We start from the raw sequence: 23,727 nt of genomic DNA, 5'->3' as shown, positions 1-23,727 counted from the left end.
TTACCTATAAGTTGTATACACATGTCGCTGTCCGGAACCGATGGCCCCGAAGTGACGTAAATCGGGACAACCGGAGGGAATGGTAGTGATGTGAGGATCACATGTGTTCACGGAGTGTTAATGCTTTGCTCCGGTACTCTATTAAAAGGAGTACCTTAATATCCAGTAGTTTCCCTTGAGGCCCGGCTGCCACCGGCTGGTAGGACAAAAGATGTTGTGCAAGTTTCTCATTGCGAGCACGCACGACTATAATTGGAACACATGCCTATTGATTGATTAGTACCTGGACACCGTTTTATTATTATCTGCAAATGCCCTGCTATGATTGTTACATGAGTTTCTCTCATCCATGCAACGCCCGTCATCCGTCCCCGTGCCTACAGTATTTTAATCCTCGCTGTTTACTATAATCACTACCGCTGTCTTTGTTACTCCGTCGCTGTTATTTCACTACTCGCTATCGCTATAAAATTGTTACTACTCGATAAACTCTTGCGAGCAAGTCTGTTTCCAGGTGCAACTGAATTGACAACTCCGTTGTTAAGGCTCCCAAGTGTTCTTTGTCTCCCCTTGTGTCGAATCAATAAATTGGGTAATACTTCCCTCGAAGACTGTTGCGATCCCCTATACTTGTGGGTCATCAAGACTATTTTCTGGCGCCGTTGCCGGGGAACATAGCTTTATTTGGAAGTTCACTTGGATTAATATTGTTCGCTGCAAATTCTCCATCATGGGTAAACCTCGCGATACTAAGATCGCCATATTACCATCCACTACAAGAAAAGGTACAATTCTGAGTACCTCCGCTACACTTGATTCACCATCTGTGATTGATAAACTTGTTTCACCGCCACATGCTTCGCATGCGGGTACATCCGCTGAATCTGAACACTCTCATAATATTGATAATGTTTCTGCTGTGCTTGATGATAGTGGTTCATTGGGATCTTTTCTAGATGCTACAATTGCTAAATCTAGACAAATTGAAAATACCGAAACTCCTAATGCTACTACACCCGTTAGTTCACCCGAACTTGATTATTTTAGTGATGATCTTGAGGAAGATTATGTGGAGCTTGATGATGATTTTATTGAAAAATGCAATGCTACTACCGATGCAAGAAAAATTAAAAAGTTGCTTGCGTAACACACCGTTAGATATAAACTGTCTCCCGATCCTAAATTTGCCACATCTCCTATAAACATTAGGGATAAAGATTATGATTTTTCTCTTGATCTATCTCATATAGCTATTGTTGAGAAAACACCTTTTTGTGGTACCGAAAAAGAAAGTGCTCGTTGAACACATGACTCGAGTTATCTACTTTGAGTAGCTTGTTTTCTGATGATGTTAAGAAGCGTACTTACTTTGTTGCTAAAATATTTCCATTCTCATTGAAGGATGACGCTAAAACTTGGTATAATAATTTGCCACCTAATTCTATTAAAAGTCCGAAAGAATTGCTTGATGTTTTCTTCCGCAAATACTTTCCCGCTAGTGCTCAACATGTCGCTTTGCAGAGAGTTTATAATTTTGATCAGGGAGATGAGGAGAAATTGCCCGAGGCTTGGGCGAGATTTTGCTCTCTTATTAGAGCTTTGCCTGACCATGATTTAGAAAAGCATGATTTACTTGATATATTTTATAGTGGACTAACCATTGAGTCTAGGGCATACCTGGATAGTTGTGCTGGTTGTGTTTTCAGGAAAAGAACTCCAGACGACGCTGGAGAATTATTGGCTAAAATAGGCCGGAATTATGATGATTGGAATACGCTCGAACCAACTCCAACGCCAATAGTGAAGAAGAGGGGTTTAATTAAATTGAATGATGAAGATATGAGGGAAGCCAAGAAGTCTCTCAAGGAGAAAGGTATTAAATCGAAGATGTGAAGAATCTACCTCCTATAGAAGATATATGTGAGATAATTCCCCCTTCATCCATGATTGAGGTAAACTCCCTTCAACGCTTTACTAGGGAAGATATTCCGTATTCGAAACCTCCTGCACAATGCTTAGATGAGTTTGATAATTATATTGTTAAGCAAGAAAATTTTAATATGAGAGTAGAGAATCATTTAATGGAAAATTCTCAAGCTATTAGTCAATTGCATGATATTGTGGAGAGAACCTCCAATGATGTTAAGATGCTTGTCAAACATTTTCAAATGATTCGGACTCAAATTGATCAACTCACTAAAGTGCAAAATGACTTGTTAGGGAATAATTCTAAAGAGAAACATGCTTATGAAGTAACAACTAGAGGTGGTGTCTCTACCCAGGATCCTCTATATCCCGAAGGGCATCCCAAAAGAATTGAACAAGATTCTCAACGCATTGAACCTAGTGCTCATTCTAAGAAGAAAAAGAAAAAGAAACATAAAAATGTTGTAGAATCCTCTCGAACCTGTTAATGATCCTAATAGTATTTCTATTTCGATGCTGAAACCGAAAGTGGTAATGAACATGATAATGATAAAGATAATGATAAGAATGATACTCCCGATAAAGAAGAGGTTGAAGAAGAACCCGAAAAGCATGCTAAAAATAAAAAGTATACTAAAGAAGATTTTATTACTGAGAAACATGGTAATGAAAGAGAACCTTGGGTGCAAAAGCCAATGCCTTTTCCTGCTAAGAAACTAAAATCAAAGGAAGAAGAACACTATAATAAATTCTGCGATTGGATGAAACCTTTATTCTTGCAAATCCCTTTAACTGATGCTATTAAATTGCCTCCTTATTCAAAGTATATGAAAGATATTGTTACTAACAAAAGGAAAATCCCCAATGAGGAAATTTCCACTATGCTTGCTAATTACTCTTTCAATGGCAAATTTCCAAAGAAGTTGGGCGACCCAGGTATACCTACTATTCCTTGTTCTATTAAGAATAATTATGTTAAAACTGCTCTATGTGACTTGGGAGCCGGTGTTAGTGTTATGCCTTTTTCTCTTTATAAGAGACTTTACTTAGATAAGTTGATACCTACTGATATATCTTTGCAAATGGCTGATAAATCTACTCGCTATTCCTGTTGGTATATGTGAGAATGTTCCTGTTCAAGTTACTACTAACCGCTTGATATTAACTCGATTTTGTTGTATTGGAAATGCCTCGAAGATGATAATATGTCTATTATTCTTGGGAGACCTTTTCTTAACACCGCAGGGCTGTTATTGATTGCAACAAAGGAAAGGTTACTTTCAATGTTGATGATAGGGAACATACCGTTTATTTCCCCAAGAGGATTGAGAAAGCGTGTCGAGTTAATACTATTTCTAATGTGAGAACTATCAAAGTGGGAACCATCGATTGTCCTATATATGAGCCTAAAGAAGAATATCAAACTCTTGTTATTGGATCCATATCAATACAATTCAAGGTAACATGATTGATTTGAGGTTTATTTCTTCATATGCTATGTAAAATTTATTTGGTGGCAAGACTTGATCAACCTTGTTAACAAATACTTTTTATATGCATAGAGGAGGTAAACAACATATCTTTCTTCCTCCACTTGCTCTAGTTGCTGTAGCACTTTTAATTTGTAAAGTTCTTTGGTTATTTGAAGATTTCTAAATTTTTCCTGGCCAGTAATAATAAACTAAATACCCAGAAATGTGTGTTTTTCAAAGTTTTCAAAAATTCACAAAAATTATACCGTTGGTCCTATTTTTCGACGAGGCACCTGGGAGCACCAGAGGATGACCTGTGGGGCACCAGAGGGCGCCACACCACTGGCCGGCGCGGCCAAGGAGGTGGCCGCGCCACCATGTGGTGTGGGCTCCCCTCTGCCCCACTTTGTCATCTCTTTCTCCCAAGCACCTTCTCTCTCCCGAAAAAACTCGTACCAAGTTCATCTCTCTCGCGTTTTTGCTCCGGAGCTCCAGATTTCTCGATCTCTTTGCCCAGCCCAGATTTCCGTCCGAAATTTGGCACATTTGCTCTTCGGTATGTGACTCCTCCACCCATCCAAGTAGAATTTCGTTTGATTGAGTATATCTTGAATATTTTGCTGTTGTAGGTAACATGTTTAGTGAGCTTGCATGCTTGTTCTAAGTGGTAGAAACTAGTTTTGATGCATGATTAGTACTCTAGCAAGTTCCTATGGTAGTTTCCCTCAATTTTATGTCACCAAATCAAATTTTTATATTGGTTGTTGAAATTTCAGAAAATGGAATGGAATAGATATCACTTGAACCAGCAAGAATTGGAAGTCCAACAAGTTATGATAGTCAATCGTGAAGAGGGAGTATACCCCTCTTACTACCCGTGCGCGGATTTCATGAGAAGCGCGGGGATATTTGAAGATGTTCAAACTCTAATTTCTCGTGCAGGGCTGAGTGACTTTGTTGAAGGAGAGCCAAGACAATATGTAAAATTAACTATGGCTTTTGTGCAGGACTTCAAGTTTAATTGGTCGCGATCTAACCCCACGGTCCAGTATAAAATTTACAATAAAACTGTCAACTTGCCATTTAGTGCTTTTTGTGCAAGCAATTAGAATACCGCAATGGGGGTCGTGCGAGAAGATAAGGGGATCGCCGCAAGAACTCTCGGATCTTTACAAGATGATTTGCGATGGAAGGAGTTTCTCAGGTGAAAGTGGTAAAATCACTAGTATTCAGCTCCCGGCTATCCGCTACTTTGCTTATTTTATTACCAAATGCGTTCTCGCCAAAAGGATTGGTAGTAAACTTTCTATCCCGGATTTGGCTTTTCTAGCTGCAGCACTGCAAAATAGTAGGTCTTATAATTTCGGGGCATTAATAGCGTATAGACTTGCTACTAACCGTGAGAAAGGTGGAATGTGTGGAGGCCTCATCGCCTCCCGTTTACTAGCTTTTCATAATGTAGAACCTCATCATTTTGATATTCCGTTCCCCATAGAAAAACTTGACATAGCCTCTATGATTAAACATGAATTTGTTTCAGATTCCTCCAACTTGGGTAACCTGTATTATAAGATGATATTTTATAAGAAAGTTTGGAGAATAACTAAGAAAACTGAGAAACTAGTAAGATTGCCTGCGCTTGTTTTGTCTAACCTTGATTCCGGGGAGATTGTTCGGTCACGTAAGGTGCACTCGGATGCACATATAGAAAGAGGAGGCCAACATGCAAGAGACGACATAGAGGTCGAGGAGCACCTCGACTCATCATCCGATGCAGCAAGTTCCTCGCATCAACATGGTGGATATGCGGAGCCTCCACGCTTTTCTTCTCGCGCAGGAGCTTTACTATGACTACTCCATGGACTACCCACCGGCGAGGAACGACCCTCGTTGGGGTTGAACTCCACTTAGGCCAAGAGCCTAAGCTTGGGGGAGGTATACCGGCATCACTCATTCTTTGCATATTATGGTTGCTGGATACTTGCACATACTTGCTTTGTTCGTTTGAGTGGTTTTCTAATGAGAGGAAGATGATATTTGGGGAAGTGCTGCCTGAAAACAGATTCTGGAACGTTACCGTAAAAATTCTCAAAAATAGCCAGAGCGTCATTTTGAGCTGCAAATTTTTGTGCAGGTTCCCCAGGTTGTTATCTAACTTTCATTAGTTGAACACTTTTTGAACTGAGCAACGTAAGATTTTTGTAAAAATCGATTTCTGTACTGCTGTCAGGTTTTGGCAGATTTCTGCCATCTCGCTTTTCTGTGTTTCTTTTAGTTTGCTATTTCTTGTTTTTGCTTTGTTCCTTTCCAAAACACAAAAAGACCAAAAATATTTCTGTTGTTTCTCTTCACCATTTGTTTGCTTTGGTTTCTTGCATTTGTTTCGCTTTATTTGCTATTGCTAGTTTGCTATAAGAAAACCCAAAAAGATTTTGCTTTGTTTGCTTGTTTCCTCTTGTTCTTATTTGCAATTTGAAAACACCAAAAATATTTGCTGTTCTTCTTTGGTTTGTAAAGTTCTTTATGAGTTCAATGGTCTTCGGTGGCTGGAGCGTGGTTTTCATTTCATATTATCCAAGCTACACAAGTGAAAAGGCAATAATGACGATCTACGACAATCCGATTGTGGTGAGAGGCTGGTATGAACTCTATTTGTTTTCATTTTTGTACATATACTCATCCATGTGAGCATGCTTAGTTGGTTCATGTGAGGTATATGTTATTTGAGAAAGTCTAGTAGTTTATGGTCTCTCATGTTTAGCTCCAATCTATTAATATGAGTAGCATGTCATGGATGTTTGCTTGCATTGTTTTATTCATAAGTAAGTATGGCATTGTGGTATCCTCCTCTCGAATAATTCATTTATATCGACTTGGCACATGCTCACGCATGCATATGACTGAACAAAAAGTCAATTAAGCCTCGATGATCTATATTGCTTCGTAGTTCTTGTATCACTTTTATGCCTCTGTTAATTTATTTTGCCGCAAGCATGATTATGACAAGTCATCGCTCTCTTGATTTGTCGCTCCCTAGTCTATTGCTAGCCTACACTTGTACTGAGCGGGAACGCTGCTCGTGCCTCCAAACACATGAAAACCAAGTCATTCCAGAGTGTCCACCATAAATACCTATGCATGGCATTTCAAACCATTCCAAGGAAATTCTCATGCGCTACCTTTAAAATCTTCAAAATGCTTCTTAATTTGTGTTAATGTTTCATAGCTCATGAGGAAGTATGTGGTGTTTAGCTTTCAACCTTGTCATTTACTTTTGACGGACTCTCATATGGAATAGTGGCACATCCGCTTATCCAATAATTTTGCAAAAAGAGCTGGCAATGGGATTCCCAGTCCCGAATTAAATAGACACTCCTCCATGGTTTGTGATTGTTGGACAGCACCCGAAGGATTCGGTTAGCCATGGCTTGTGTAAGCAAAGGTTGGGGGGAGTGTCATCATCATAATAAAACTAAAATAAAAAGGCACTCCTTCATGGTATGAGATTGTTGGCAGGCACCCGAGGATTCGGTTAGCCATGGTTTGTGCAAGAAAGGTTGGAAGGAGTGCCAAATAAATATGCAATAATTCATGGGAGCCGCTCTTGAAAGTCCGGTTGGCGAGGTAGTTAGTGTACCCATTACCATTCGTTGACAACAACAAACACCTCTCAAAATAATTTTACTCCTGATTTATAAAAATGAAAAGCTCTAGCGCATGTTAATCCCTCGCTTCCCTCTCGCGAAGGGTCAATCTTTTACTTTTGTGTTGTGTCTCCATTATTTCTTTGAGTACTATCTTGAGAGCACAACTGTCATTCTTAGTACAATATGCTTGTCTCAAAATATGATTGATTGTGGTATAACTTTGATGCATTTATCTTTTGACAATCACTACTTCTAGTCTTTCTATGAACTCCGAGAGGTGCCCGGGCATTTATGTTTTGCCAATCAAATACAGGCAAGCGAGATACCACTTTATCATACTCTCTTATGAACATTGCAATCTTGCTTATGTACATGATTCTTGATGCTTATTATTAATTGTTGGTGTCTCTCCATGATTGACATAGCTGTTAGATGATCTTATTTGCATGTGTATCATTATGAACTGCTTAAGTATTAGCCATAACATGAGAATATATATACATCATATGAGCAAATGTGTTCGTGAAAGTTCTTTTATCGCTCAGCTTGTTAATCGAATTGCTTGAGGACAAGCAATAAGCTAAGCTTGGGGGAGTTGATACGTCCAAAACGTATCTACTTTCCCGAACACTTTTGCTATTGTTTGGCCTCTAATTTGTGTATTTTGGATGCAACTAACACGGACTAACGCTGTTTTCAGCAGAACCGCTCTCGGTGTCTCGTTTTTGTGCAGAAATCCAACTTTCGGGAAAACCTCGGAATTTATGCGAAGGCCCTATTTTCCCAGGAAACTAACGGAGCCGAAGGGCAATTGAAGTGGAGGCCCGAGGGCCCCACACCATAGGGCGGCGCGGCCCGGGGGGCCCGCGCGGCCCCGTGGTGTGGCCCCTCGGCCGGCCTCCGACGCCCTCCTTCGGACTACTTATTCGCCTCGACCTAAAAACGCCAAAAGAGAAGTCGAAGTCGCCGTAAACCCTCCGAACGCCGCCACATCGCGAAACTCCGTCGCGGGAGCCGAAGTCTCCGTTCTGGCACTCCGCCGGGACGGGGAATTGGAGGAGATCATCACCGCCATCACCGCCAACGCCTCTACATCAACCAGCCATGTTTCCCCCATCCATGTGTGAGTAATTCCCCCGCTGTAGGCGAAGGGGATGGTAGGGATTGGATGAGATTGGTCATGTAATAGCATAAGATTGTTAGGGCATAGTGCCTAGTGTCCGTAATTGGTACTTTGATGATATTGTTGCAACTTGTTATGCTTAATGCTTGTCACTAGGGCCCGAGTGCCATGATCTCAGATCTGAACATGTTATTGTTTCATCATGATATTCATTGTTTATGGTCTTACCTATAAGTTGTATACACATGTCGTCGTCCGGAACCGATGGCCCCGAAGTGACGAAATCGGGACAACCGGAGGGAATGGTAGTGATGTGAGGATCACATGTGTTCACGGAGTGTTAATGCTTTGCTCCGGTACTCTATTAAAAGGAGTACCTTAATATCCAGTAGTTTCCCTTGAGGCCCGGCTGCCACCGGCTGGTAGGACAAAAGATGTTGTGCAAGTTTCCCATTGCGAGCACGCACGACTATAATTGGAACACATGCCTATTGATTGATTAGTACTTGGACAACGTTTTATTATTATCTGCAAATGCCCTGCTATGATTGTTACATGAGTTTCTCTCATCCATGCAACGCCCGTCATCCGTCCCCGTGCCTACAGTATTTTAATCCTCGCTGTTTACTATAATCACTACTGCTCGTCTTTGTTACACTTGGATGAAGTAGCCAAAATAACCTATTTACAAAAACAACCCTAATCTATGAAATCACCCTTGCGGAGTTTATCTTTCCTCGTGTACCTTCGAATACTCCTCAAGCTTGTCGACAATTATATTGGCACGAAGCAATACCTTCGGATAAAAAGTCTCGAAGTCACCAACCGCGTTGGCGATAGCAAGAAGATTCGCCGAGGGGTAACGTGCAAGCACAAGGGCAAGTGTAAACCTGGCCCCTACGAAAACCCGAGCTCGCACCAAGTCTCGAATCTTCTTGGCATTCCCAAACTCGGACATCAAAGTCAGCAGCGTAGGAGGAATCGCGTTTAAAGGGAACATCGTCTTCCAAACTACCCTCATGGCTTTGTAGCACTTGTCGAAGAAATGGTGGACTTGCTGAACCCGATCCTGAAATTGTGCGACAGCCGAAGCCTTCGAGTGTTCCCGCCAGAAAATCTCTTCGGCTGATGACAACTGGGTCAAAGCATGCACACGCTCGTGAATTCGTTTGTTCTCTTCCGCACGGTTCAGGGCTATGACTGGCAAAGGAATCAAATAGAGGATCACCTTCAGGAAGAGCACCCGAAGAGTCGTCGACAAACGAAGGCACTGGGAAAACCTGCAGGAAACAGCGTTAAAAAGGATGACGGATCGGGTCAATTCGGGCATCCAAAGTAACTCCCATCGGGAGAAGTGCAAGTAAAAATATCATAACAAAGGTGTACTAGCAACATTTCTAGCACGGAGTTTATTACAAACACAAGTTTTGCAACGGAACAATGTTTCACATCAACTCGAAGATAAGTTTGTTACAAAAATCAAGGGGCTTGGGTCCGAATCGATAAACCGGGACCAGCCGACGTCTTCCTCGACGACACTAGTTCAAGGAGCTGGCGAGCACAATTAAGGGCAGTACGTTTTAAAGGTGCTTAAATCAACAAACTGCCCATCTTGCTCTTTTGGAAGCTCCTTAGTCATTTCTTCGATGTCAGCCTTAAAGCCGTAACCCATCATAAGTTGGAAGGCAAGGAGGGCGCCATAGGTACGCGAGGTGCATTTGAATACCTCGATAACCTCCTTGGTGTCTACCGCGAAGGCATCGATCAATTGCCCCAGATTATTGTCTTGCTTGATCTTGGGGAAGATCATCGAGTGCATCCGCGCCATAGCACCTTTCCCCTTTTCGAGAAGCTCCCGCGTAAGCCGGTGGGAGGCGAGAGTCATCGATACACCATTTGCGGGAGAGTTATTTGGAACCTTGTCCAAGGCACTGACGGGGATGTTGGCGGCTTCTGCAAGAGAATGGAAAAGATCATTAACAGAAGATCGAATTCGTAAAGTACGATAATCGACAGAGAAGTATAGAAGAGATTACCAAGCAAAGCTAGCGAAGATTGGTGAAGGAGTTCATCTTTTTCGGCTGCCTGAGTTTCGGCAGCCAGCCTTGACGCCTCCTCCTCCTTCAGCTTTTCCTTCAGCTTGCCCAGTTCCTCTTTCAGGGAATCAATTTCTTGGCGAGCTCCGGCAGCTATCTTGACTACGCCGTCCAATTTCGAGGAAGAAGATTCGACTTCTCTCTGCAATCGAACTTTATCTGCCTCTAGAGAAGTGAACTGGGAAGCGAAGGCCTCCAAAGAGGAAATAACACCTCGTAGATCCTTAAGGGAAAAAGGATGTTTTACAAAGAATCGTTAGACAAGGCACATTTCAAGGAATTCGCGTTGTATGCAAAAGGGACTTACGGAAGGAGGAATCGTGGTGGCGACAGAACATCTTTCCCCTTGGAAAGGGAAGAAGCGAGTCGATGCCTGAGCCGCGGGGGCTGCCTTAGGAGCCGAAGCTTCGGAAGCCGCAACAACCGGCGGAGCAGCGCCAGATTTGGCCTTCTTAGACGGAGGCTCAGTGAAACCTTCATCACTACAAAAAGGAAATCGTTGACAGGAGTTATGAAAAGAATGCGAGGAATAAAGGGACAAACTATGGCATCAGAGAAGAAGGAGTTTACATGTCGAAGAGATCGTCTTCGTCGGCAAAGCCATCGGTTCATCTCTTCACAGGCGAAGCCCTGGTCGCTGATACGTCCAAAACGTATCTACTTTCCCGAACACTTTTGCTATTGTTTGGCCTCTAATTTGTGTATTTTGGATGCAACTAACACGGACTAACGCTGTTTTCAGCAGAACTGCTCACGGTGTCTCGTTTTTGTGCGGAAATCCAACTTTCGGGAAAAACCTCGGAATTTATGCGAAGGCCCTATTTTCCCAGGAAACTAACGGAGCCGAAGGGCAATTGAAGTGGAGGCCCGAGGGCCCCACACCATAGGGCGGCGCGGCCCAGGGGGGGGCCGCGCGGCCCTGTGGTGTGGCCCCCTCGGCCGGCCTCCGACGCCCTCCTTCGGACTACTTATTCGCCTCGACCTAAAAACGCCAAAAGAGAAGTCGAAGTCGCCGTAAACCCTCCAGAACGCCGCCACATCGCGAAACTCCGTCGCGGGAGCCAGAAGTCTCCGTTCTGGCACTCCGCCGGGACGGGGAATTGGAGGAGATCATCACCGCCATCACCGCCAACGCCTCTACATCAACCAGCCATGTTTCCCCCATCCATGTGTGAGTAATTCCCCCGCTGTAGGCGAAGGGGATGGTAGGGATTGGATGAGATTGGTCATGTAATAGCATAAGATTGTTAGGGCATAGTGCCTAGTGTCCGTAATTGGTACTTTGATGATATTGTTGCAACTTGTTATGCTTAATGCTTGTCACTAGGGCCCGAGTGCCATGATCTCAGATCTGAACATGTTATTGTTTCATCATGATATTCATTGTTTATGGTCTTACCTATAAGTTGTATACACATGTCGCTGTCCGGAACCGATGGCCCCGAAGTGACAGAAATCGGGACAACCGGAGGGAATGGTAGTGATGTGAGGATCACATGTGTTCACGGAGTGTTAATGCTTTGCTCCGGTACTCTATTAAAAGGAGTACCTTAATATCCAGTAGTTTCCCTTGAGGCCCGGCTGCCACCGGCTGGTAGGACAAAAGATGTTGTGCAAGTTTCCCATTGCGAGCACGCACGACTATAATTGGAACACATGCCTATTGATTGATTAGTACTTGGACAACGTTTTATTATTATCTGCAAATGCCCTGCTATGATTGTTACATGAGTTTCTCTCATCCATGCAACGCCCGTCATCCGTCCCCGTGCCTACAGTATTTTAATCCTGCTGTTTACTATAATCACTACTGCTGTCTTTGTTACTCTGCTGCTGTTATTTCACTACTGCTACTGCTATAAAACTGTTACTACTGATAAACTCTTGCGAGCAAGTCTGTTTCCAGGTGCAACTGAATTGACAACTTCGTTGTTAAGGCTTCCAAGTGTTCTTTGTCTCCCCTTGTGTCGAATCAATAAATTGGGTAATACTTCCCTCGAAGACTGTTGCGATCCCCTATACTTGTGGGTCATCAGTCGCCTCCACAGCTGCATTAACAAAGGCATCACGATCAGCGTCATCATTACACACTGATCCCTCTGTGTCGCAAGCATCGTCGGCTGAAGGAGGAAGATCGGTGTGAACAGTTTCAGAATCTATCGGATCATCGTGTTCGCTCTCTGGGCCTGCGTGCTCGACAGTGTGAAAATCAACAGGTACTGAGGAACCTCTTCCCTCAGAAGTATCATTTGGCGAATCATGCAAGTTTCCAGAGACTATGGGGATCTGTCAAAAAGAAGAACAAATAAGAATAATAGTAATTATGTTGGCTAAGTGGAAATAGCGTAGTGAGAATATGAAAAGGAAAGTTACCTCTGGTGGCGGATGATCAGCATCGAGAGGAGTGTAAGAAGATATCAATGGGATCGAGTCTTCCTGACTAAAGGAAGTAAGGCGACGGACTTCATCAAGCAACTCCTTTTCCGATAGTTCGGCAGCATTAATCCTGGTCTCATCCTTCGGACCTGAATACAACCACATCGGACGAATTCTGGCCATGACTGGTTGGACTCGACGTTTCAGAAATATCGCTGCCACCTCTGTGCCAACCATAGTTTGGCCGTCGGCCTCTTTGATTCGAAGAAATTTGGCAAATAATTCGTCGCTTGCTGCCCTTTCATCGGGAGAGAGAATGTTTTTCCAGGAATCCTTAGGCTTGGCTTCGAGGGTGTCGGCAAAGCGCGGAAGTTGGAACTCGGGTGACAAGGAATCCTTGACATAAAACCACTTCAGTCTCCATCCTTGCACAGACTCTCTCATTGGGAAATTGAAATAATTAACCTCCAAACGAGCCACAAACCCCACTCCGCCGGCGACGAAGGATCCATTACTACTGCTGTACCTCTTTACATAAAAGATCTTTTTCCACAATCCAAAATGGGGCTCAGTACCCAAAAATGCCTCGCAGAGGGTAATGAATACAGCGACGTGAAGGATTGAGTTAGGAGTAAGTTGCCACATTTCGATTTCGTAAGTCCGCAGAAGATGAAGAAGGAATTCATGAGCGGGAAGCGAGAGACCTCGATATAGGAACGATAGGAACATCACGGTAAAGCCAGCAGGGGGATTGGGCCGAGAAATCGCACCTGGAAAGATCACATTCCCCTCGTCGGAGGAAATTAATCCCAAGCTTCGAGATCTCTTCTCGTCGCGCTTGGTGATGGTTGATGCTATCCAGTCCCCGGGTTTGGCTACGGAGCCTGGCGGCGCTGGCGGCGCCGGAGCTGGAGGAGGAGCGTCCGGAGCGCTCCCCTTCGGAAGATTCGAAGAGGACTTGGCGGCGGCGCCTCCGCTAGTGGAACTAGCGGTGGCGGTGAGGTTCTTCTTCTTCACCATTACGAGATCTGGGGAAGATCTGAAAGGCAGTGGTGGCGGCGCAGCAGTTGTGAAGGTAGGAAGAAGAAGAAGGGCGAGCAGACGCTATGGCAAGAGTAGAGAAGATCAGAAATTTTCGCTCTTTGGAGATTTTAAGAGAGGAAAAACTCGAGGGCTGTGTAGGCACGTGTCGTTACTGCCAGCTCTTTAAGTGGACCTTTTTCCATTAAAATTTGCGGGAATCGAGGAGACGCCTTGGTAACTGTGCGAAAAGGGCGGATATTGCTTAAAAATAGGGCCAGACAGAGAAAGAATAGGCCCAACAGGTTACGTCCTATCAGTCAAAATCAAGATATCAGTAAAGCGTCATCAATGACGTCATGAGGAATACTCAAAGTATTCGAATGAATAAGAAGGTATCGGATGGTGAACCTGAGTCTACGCACGGATTGCAAGCATCCGCACCTAGACTCGGGGGCTACTCCCATCGGGAGCGCTGGACGCGCACCCGATAAAATGAAGACTCGAAGAAATAAGCCTTGAAGGAAGAGATAATTGCTCGACTTGAGTCTACACTCGGTTGCAAGCACCCGTGCCTAGACTCGGGGGCTACTCTAGGGCTGGACAAAAAGCTCGAAGCTCGGCGAGTTAAATGAGTATTCGTTTGCTCGACTCGTTTGAGCTCGGCTCGTTTTGTTAACGAGCCGAGCTGAGCATCAGTTTTTGCTCGTTAAGGTTAACGAGCTAAACAATCGAGCCGACTATGTTCGTGAGCTACTCGTTAAGATCGGTAACAAGCTAGGCTTCACCAATTTTGACTGCGAGTGACTTTAGTTATCTCAAATATTTGGTAGGAAGGAGCCAAGAAAAATAGTGTTCTTTAACCATGCTTGAAACTCCTACATCGGGAACTAAAAACCTATGCTTTCTCTCTTCCTCACCAGGCAATGCACACATGTTTGTTTTCCATTGCCTCCTTAACGATCCTTAACGAGCTGCTCGCGAGCGCTCGCAAGAACATAACGAGTCGAGCCGAACAATGATTTCAGCTCGTTATTCTTAACGAGCTTAACGATTCGAGCCTTAACGATCACGAGCTTAACGAGCCGAGCCTTAACGATCCGAGCAGCTCGTTAGTCCACCCCTAGGCTACTCCCATCGGGAGCGCTTGACGCGCACCCGACTGAAACTTTTTTCCACTCCAGGATCATGACCGGGGACTTGATTCTGTGTAGGGTAACATTGTTTTGCCATCGGCAGTTAACCAACAAAAGTTGGGCGTGTTACTCATTATCCCTTGCATGAAGAAAATATATCGGATGAACTACGGAGACTTACGAAAAATCTTCGGCAAAGCAAAATGTTCGAGTGGTACAACTTGAGTCTACGCACGGATTGCAAGCATCCGTACCTAGACTCGGGGGCTACTCCCATCGGGAGCGCTGACGCGCACCCGACAGAAGAAGATGATGCAGATTCAGGAAGAACAAGAACAATCAAGGAGAAAGACATTCGGTGAAGGCATGCTTTAGTCTCTACCCGAACTATCTTCGGCTAGACACTCGAGGGCTACTGACATGGGCATTACCCTTCGGGTAACCGATGTTGCCCTATCCTGTATTTCCTAGTTGGAGGCCCATGAAAGCACTTGGAGGCAAGGCGGCCCGACCGGATGGCACGCCAGAAGGTTCCTTGGCAGGCAAGGCAAAGAAGCAGCCGAACAAGGGAAGATTAGATCTAAAATTGCTGTAAACCTAGTCGTACTCGGTTGGACCTCTTGAGATCTGGTCTCCTATATAAAGGCCAGGAGAGGGGCTGCCGAGAGACACGATCAATCTTAGCAACCTTAGCCACCAAAAGCTTAGAGCTAGGTCACCATAGCACTTAGCCATCTCGACGAGATCTCAGCCGAACTATTCGGCACCCCATTGTAACCCATTATCATCATAATCAAGAACAGACAGGCAGGACGTAAGGGTTTTACCTCATCGAGGGCCCCGAACCTGGGTAAATCGCTCTCCCCGCTTGTCTGTCAACCGATATCTCGTGTCAGCTTGCAGGATTCCATCAACCCTAAGCTCCTATCGGAGGGCATTGCCGAGGAGCACCCTCGACAGAAGGGGCAGCATCGAGGGAGCCAGGGGGCTCCCTCCCCACATCTTGGTGCGGGGGACCCCACTGCCGCGCCGCCCTATGGTGTGGGCCCCCTGCTGGCCTTACTCGACTCTTCTTCGGACTTCTGGAACACTCTGTGGAAAATAGGGCCGTGGGCTTTTGTTTCGTCCAATTCCGAGAATATTTGTAAACCAACTTTTCTGAAATTAAAAACAGCAGAAAACAGGAACTGGCACTGTGGCATCTTGTTAATAGGTTAGTCCCGGAAAATGCATAAAAACATTATAAAGTGTGAATAAAACATGTAGGTATCTATCTATTATCTATTAAAAGTATATTACGGGTTAACCAGAAAAAAGAGAATTATGATAGAAATTACCACATTAATTAGAAACATCTAGCCGTCGATTTACTAGCTCAACAAACCACAGCCAATAGATTAGAGTTATAAGAAATTACCCACCAATGCCATGACTTAATGTTCCCCGTACCTTTTCAATAATCCTTTTCAATATTATTGGACGAATCAATAGTCTGTGCCCTAAAAAAATATCACGACTGCCTCCTCTCATTATCTCATGTCTTGCTAAACAAACCAACTTCATCGTCAAATCAAAACCTAAAAATAAGCCATCGCCGCTGCCGCTCGCCCTGGTGTGGTGTTCACGGCCGGCCGGCCGGCCATCGTGAGTTCCACATGCATGTTGATCGATTGTCTTCTTTTATCATGCAGATTCGATTGCCTCCTTGTCGATTGGAGAGATATGGTTAACGCTGCCGTCTCCGTACGTTTGATCTACTATTCTCATGTGTCGTCATTGATCCTCACACTCAGTTTTAAGCCCACGTCCTGATCTACAGGTGTTAAATCTGCGGACCGAGATGATCGGGTTGAGAAAGCAGTCCGACACTGGAGGCCAAACGATCCGGGCGACCAGTGATCTGGTATTATGCTTCCATCCTTTCTGATATCTAATACTAATGCTCAGATCCGCGTCTATGTTCGTAGCTCCGTGTAAGATGCAGCAAGACTCGAAACATTGATTCAAACATCACAACGATGCCATTGTACAGCGAGGATGTCGCACTCCTAGAAGACGGTGGTAACGTCTGGCCGGTCGGTCGTAGCTGAATTCAAGAAGAGTAGAAGATGAAGTTGGAAGGTTTGACAGTGCACACGGAAATATCTAAAATATCTGCAACCTGCTGATTAATTTCACCGGACTAGATAGAAGTCATTTTCTCTGTGTATAACATGCAAGGTACTGAACTTGAAAGTATACATACCATTGGATGAATGCAGTCTCTCTAAATTCTTTTATTAGTCGCTAACCTATTCTTGACCAACTTACAACTGAGTTGGAGCTTTTGATAGTGGAGACACTAGGGCATGAGCAGAAAACAATGGTGTATCAAGAAACGCATGCGGCAAGCAGGTGAAAATCAATCTCAGAATTATATAGGCCTAATCAATTAACTTGGAGGTCATTGCACTGCATATGTTCACAACAATTGTATCTCAAGAGACTCATTCTGCAAGCTAATGAAACTCTTATACCCGCTTCCACCGATGGAGTAGGTTTATTCTTTTAAGCTAATCAACCTCTTTTTTTGTGAAAAAACTAATCAACATTGGCTCATATTTTGTGGCACGTCGATGCTGAACTTCCTCTGTTGCTCCGGACGTTGGCCATTATGCAGCAGCGCCCCTTCCACCTCTCATAAATCAAGCAGCTGATAGATTTGTCAGGGCCTTCCTTACGGTGCTGACGGCCGGACACCGGCCGAAAATCGCTTACCATCACGCACAGTTCCTATTTCTAGGTAACCTTTCCTTCCCGTGCTTATTCTCACGAAATGTTGTTTCTTTGGCGATTTTTGGTAATTTCGCACTGGATTTCGCCACAGCAGAAAGTCGCAGAACTGAGATGCACCCTGAAGTCTGCGGTGTTGCAATGGCTTGTGAATCTCAATGGCAGCCGTTTAGCCAGTAAACTCGCTGGCTTACTATACAAGTACTGATTATATAAGAAGACAAGGGAAAGCAAAAGATGGAAAGATGGACGGCAAGAGCCGCAAGACTCAGTATTTTCTGACGAGAGAGGCTCATGGGTTCATCTAGGTGAGCAGTCACTGTCAACGCTATTCCCTCCTAGCTCCCTCTTTGGTAATGAATTGCACTGCAATATTTTGCCGCATAGCACTGCCGTGCTAACCAACGAGGGCATAATAAAGTTGCTGACACTTACTTGGAGTATGGTGTGCATAAGAGTTTTGAACGAGCTGCAGCTGCCGGAGAATAACAATGACGCGCTTCAGCAAGCAGAAGCAACTAACGTTTCTCCTGTATTCAGTTGACCCTGCAAAGAACTCAAATGCTATGTCAGCCAAGAGTACTACTTTGAAACTCGGACGACCTTCTGCGTATTATTGCTAATCTCTTCCTAAAATATGCTTGCTCTAGCACTAGGAACCTTGACTGCAGCTTCAATTTATTTTGTTTTTTGACATGTGCTGCTTCAGTTTTTGACTCTATGAGTTTTGCACTACAGTATTAGTCTCTACAAAAGTAATAGCTAACAGCTAATTCATGGATGTAACAAATTAAATTTTCTAATAGGGATTTGCTTGCCGTCCATTTATTTCTTCTAGAAAACCATGTTCATAAAATATGGTTTTAATTACATACTCATGGAAGACTCTTGGTAGAAACCTCTTTTTTGTGCGAGAAAGATAGAGATATGCAGATGAATTTTTTTACTGAAGTTGTGCGCAAAATGATGTACTGGTGGCCTGGCGCAGAGATGCGGAATTATGCTAGCAAATACACGAGAATCGATATATCAGACATCAAAGGTAATTTGGATGGTGTTCACGAATCTCGATGTAAAATGGTTATTGAGAAAAACAAATCAATAGCATTATATATTTCATAATAAATATTTACTAATTGACTTCTCATTTCTTAGCAGCAGGAAATACACCCATCTATATATACAAAATAAAGGCCAACTGATTATGCCCTCGCATATGCAGGAGTGTATTTATGTACAAAACACCATGCATATCAAAGAAACATAATGCCTGCATAGAATAAAAAAATAGTTAACACTTTCAGCACATTAAAGATTATGCCCTCGCATTTGCGAGGGCCGAGACCGGATGCTATACGAGCACTCAAACCAGCTAGATGATTTATGTGGATGAAATTCGCGCGGAGTATAGATATAGGTAGGCAAAACTAACTCCAAGCTGATCGGTGAGATGAAAAACTCCGAAGTTTGATGTGTCTGCATGATACTATCATAGGATATGGTAGCATATATTTTGAAAAATGACATTCTGGCAAGAAAATATACTAAAGGCTTAAAATAAATTGATTCGTCTATACGTCCATTTAAGTATGAATCGTATGTATTAAAGTCATAAAAAATGTAACGTGTTGTAGTTGAACTAACCTCTCAAATTCTGAAAATTTATATGGAAAGTTGCTTTCAAATAGTTCGGATCCTAAGATCTACACATTCCATACTACCAAACTAGATGAATTCTCCAAACTAGCGATGAAAAAAAAGAACGAGCCATGAGAACCCCTATCTCAGAAAATTACTATGCGGTAATGGATCCATACAAAAACTTTGACCCCAACATTTCAATGTGTTAGTGTCAAAGAAGCAACTAGGTTGCTACATGGACCATTCTTCTACATCTATATTTCACACTAAGTCCAAATCCAAATTTTTAATTTTACATAACAATTTAATATCATGTAAAATGAGACACCTGTTAATTTTACATTATTTAAAAATTGCCTAACAATTGCTTGCCAAATAAAGATAATTAAATATGATTTCTCCAGACTATATTTATTTGGTGGGAATTGGGGCTAGAAAATGTATTATGTTTCATGAAATATAATATAAGAAAGGGATCCCTATAAGAAAATCATAAATTTATTTCCATCATAATCTTGACATAGTAAAGACAATAAACATCACTCTAAGATAAATAAAGATGATACCCTTGCAATTGCGAGGGCCTCTATGCTAGTTGTCATAAAACTAGCATGAAACATAAAAAATTATAGATACGTTGGAGACGTATCAAACCTTCTAGCGACAACGGATCTAGCTCCACAGAACTACCATTCTGGGCATTCCTCCGGAGCATGTCCCGGAGGTGCTTTAAAACCCGGTTTATGCGACAACGCGGTGGTCTTCAGGCAACCAAACAACCCATTTTCCTTCTCAGCCCATGCAAAAAAGTGTCGCCCAACCTACCAAACGCGTCCTACATGTTGGGAATCATAGCAGAAGAGAAAATACTATGGGGTTTAAGCTTCTCACCGAAACACAATTTGGTGTCACACTTCCATACACTCGCACGCACATGCTGCCATCCACCGTCTGCTCGTCTACGTGAATCCGTAATCTGGTGGGGTGGAGTACACTCAACAGATTCTTCAAAATAAGAGTGCATGTTAAGGTAGGATCGGATTCAGGCCCCACCCAGCCGGGCTGCAAAAGTTAGCCAAGCTTTTAGTTTTGTTTTTAGACGAGTTATAAGCTTAGCTTTTTTATGTTGCTCGAATGTGTTGCTTACTTGCATTAGAGTTACTTCACAACTTGCCCTACAACAATGTTGAGTTATGTTGTGTTTTCTTGGCTAGTTAAGCTTATCATTGTTAGGGGTGTTAAGCTTAGTTTTGTTGTGGCTCAAATGTGTTGCATTATACTTGCTACAATAACTAAAATTTATTTGTTTAGAAAATGGGATTGGATTAACCATTCACAAATTAATGCCTCCACTCACTCAAAAATATGATTCTGACAACCATAAATAAGACCAAATAATACATTGTGGCTTATTGCTCCATTCTGATTTAGTCTATATTTTAGAAAAAAATAAGACAGACTAGTGTTGTATTTATTAGTACTACTAAGATATGCGAACAAACTAATTCAAGCTACATTAGAAATAACAACGTCCAAAAAAAAGCAAAACCACTTCGTTTTCAGTGTTATTGTTGACAAAAGGCTAGAATATAGACTATTTTAGAACAAATTTCTGGGTTAGAATTGTAGACTATTTTAGAAAGGAGGGAGTACGTGGCATGTTTTAATTTTTTTGTTAGTTAAATTTCAATTTTAAAATATTTGTGATCTCTTTAGGGAGGTTAAGGCCTAGTTTGGCATCAAACTATTTTTGAAGTATTTGGGGTATACTTTAGTTTTAAAATTTTTTGAAGTATTTGGGGTATACTTTAGTTTTAAAAAAACTAGGAAGGTGGCCCTCGCAAATGCGAGGGCGTCATTATAGTGTTTGTTTGCAAAATATATGTATCATCTTTAGTATGTAAAGTTTATTTATTTGTTGAGAGGAATGATTTTCTGAGTAGAATAGCAAAGTAATTTATTCATGGTACAATTAATTGAAAATAACTTATCATTTGTTGATAGGAAAGAGAACTAAGTAATGAGAAATTTTGATTTTTTTGTGTGGATTTTTTTTGTCTCATCTCCTATAAGCATTTAAAATACATAACACTCTTCTGAAACATGGTATGTTATTAATATGAGCGCATACTCCAACTCCCGATTGGTGCATTGTTCTTTATACGAATATTTTTCGTAAATAAAAGAAATAAACACAAATGTAATAACAAAATAACCTCACCTTAATTTTATACATTTATTTACATTAATAGTGAAAATATATACCTATGGTTAACTTTTTTGGAAATATGCAAACCCCTCCATGTCAAAACCCATCATCGACAAATCGGAATGTCTCGGGCCCGAGTTGCGACCCGCCTACAGAAATTGACCCTCCATTGTCATTTTGTTATATACTTATATGGTGGCACCGACTCTTCGGTACATGAAATTGCAACCTTTGGCAAAATATCTTTAAAAAATCATTTTTGAAACATCGGTATCTCTTTACATGTTTTGCACTCAAATTTAAAATTTCTTGTGACAATATTTTGTATACTTATACATAAATACTTATAGGTATGATCAGTAATCAGTATACTCAACTTCATATAGATATTCACTACTTAAACTCTATACTGTATCTTCTATTTTGCACCACGTTCAAGCTAGCTAGTTAGCTGAGGGCGTACGTTCACATAGTCGCATATGCCTATGCATGTTGTGCATGTTCCCCCGCCTGATAACAGCCCATCGCCCACAAACAGAAATATCAATTACTTGCACACATCAGTGACTTCTTTATTAGATCGGATCAGTATAGACATTAACCGGACTGTCATGTCGATCAATTTTTTGAGGTAAAGCGACTCGCCATTTTCACTGCATGCCAACAAAAGTAAACACCTGATTATATGTGCCGGTATCTACCTGGTGATGGTAGCGCACCGTGTTAATCCTGCTAGTAGTGCTTAAATCTTTAAGCTAACACCTCAATACCAACGGCGGCATAGGCTAGAATTGTGACAAAACACAGTGAAAATGTGAAATATACCCTTGGTACAAAACAAACTTTAAAACTGGACAGCGTGAAATTACCATTGACAATATCCCAGTACTCCATTTATAAATCGTAAGCAAGTACAGGCTAGCTGCAGGCACCGCAGGTCCTGGAAGTGAATGGCATCGTCCTATAGTCGAACCGGAGAGGCACGTCGTCGCAGCGTACCATGAACTTCCTCTACCTGGCTGCTTCTACGCCGTTCACCTGCTGGAATGCCAGTCTGCACGCCGTGTCCACCGGACCGAACCAAATCACGTCGACGGACTCCCCTGACGACATTGCTTTCCCATATGTGGCGATGTGGCTGCCAAGAACGCTCGGCCAGCGCCACCTGTATGATGGGCAACATCCCCGCCTCGGCAACGACCATGCCGCCATAGTACACGGCGGCAACGATTGTGTTAAACCGGGCGTTAACCTTCATTCGGGTTGCGCACGGCCAGCGTGACACTGAGATCACCAGAGCGGACTCCTGTGCTGCGGGCGACCAACGTGATAGTGATGGTGGCGATGGCCAAGCTCCGAGTAAGGGCTGCACGAAGACTATATGGTCACTTTTATGACAACGACGGTTAGCACAACACCGAGCCAGATGAACCGACTCTGGTTCCCCAACCTAGGTGCTAGTCGGTACAGAGAGGTAATCGGTGGCCAGCGAGTTAATTAGGTCGCCAGCAGCGTCACCAGACGCCAAATATGGAGTAGTTCATCAATTATAAGTATTGGGCTTTTTGTTTATGGGCGCACCTAGCGTGGACTGGCCTATAGCGAACGTATTTTTGTACGGAGGCAGCTAGCGTGGATACAATGAGAATATGGATTACATCAACCAATTTTGCTTTCCAAATCTGATACGCTATAGAGTCATGTCCGTGTACGGTACGTTTTATTCCTCAAATATTAGATCGTGTCCAAACGAGATGACATATGGCTCTTTAACGTGTCACAAGTTTATTTCTGTACACACATTGTTGTACGTAACGCCTTTTACTTTTAAATCTCAGATGTTAAAATCAATATCTACGGTTTATATTATTTTAGCATATGTGGATTAATCTGGTTCTCCGGAAAACACCCTTATTTTGCTTTTAGTATATAATAGATAATAGATACTTAACTATTGAGTACTTTATGGTGTTTGGTTCCGATAAAATATTGTGGTTTTAGAACTGTTCTCTAAAACTGTGGGTTTTTTTAAGTATTGATTAAAGAGGTCAGATCCTCTTTTTTCTAAAAATGAGAAATAAGAAAAAACTAAAGCATTGCTTTGCTAGGCACTAAAATACTACGGTATCGATAAACTTCAATTTTAGCAAAACTTTGTTGCCAAACTAACCATGATATTGAAACACCAATATGCACTGAAATATATTCCTACAAATCAGATCATCAGTAAAGAAAGAAAAATAGGGGTATGATATTTCTCAAACTAGTTGAGCGTTCGTCATTCCTAGAGGTATAACCTTTGTCTCCAT

The sequence above is a fragment of the Lolium rigidum genome, chromosome 4 (genome assembly GCF_022539505.1).
Source record: "Lolium rigidum isolate FL_2022 chromosome 4, APGP_CSIRO_Lrig_0.1, whole genome shotgun sequence".
NCBI lineage: Eukaryota > Viridiplantae > Streptophyta > Magnoliopsida > Poales > Poaceae > Lolium > Lolium rigidum.
This window is presented reverse-complemented; position numbering follows the sequence as displayed.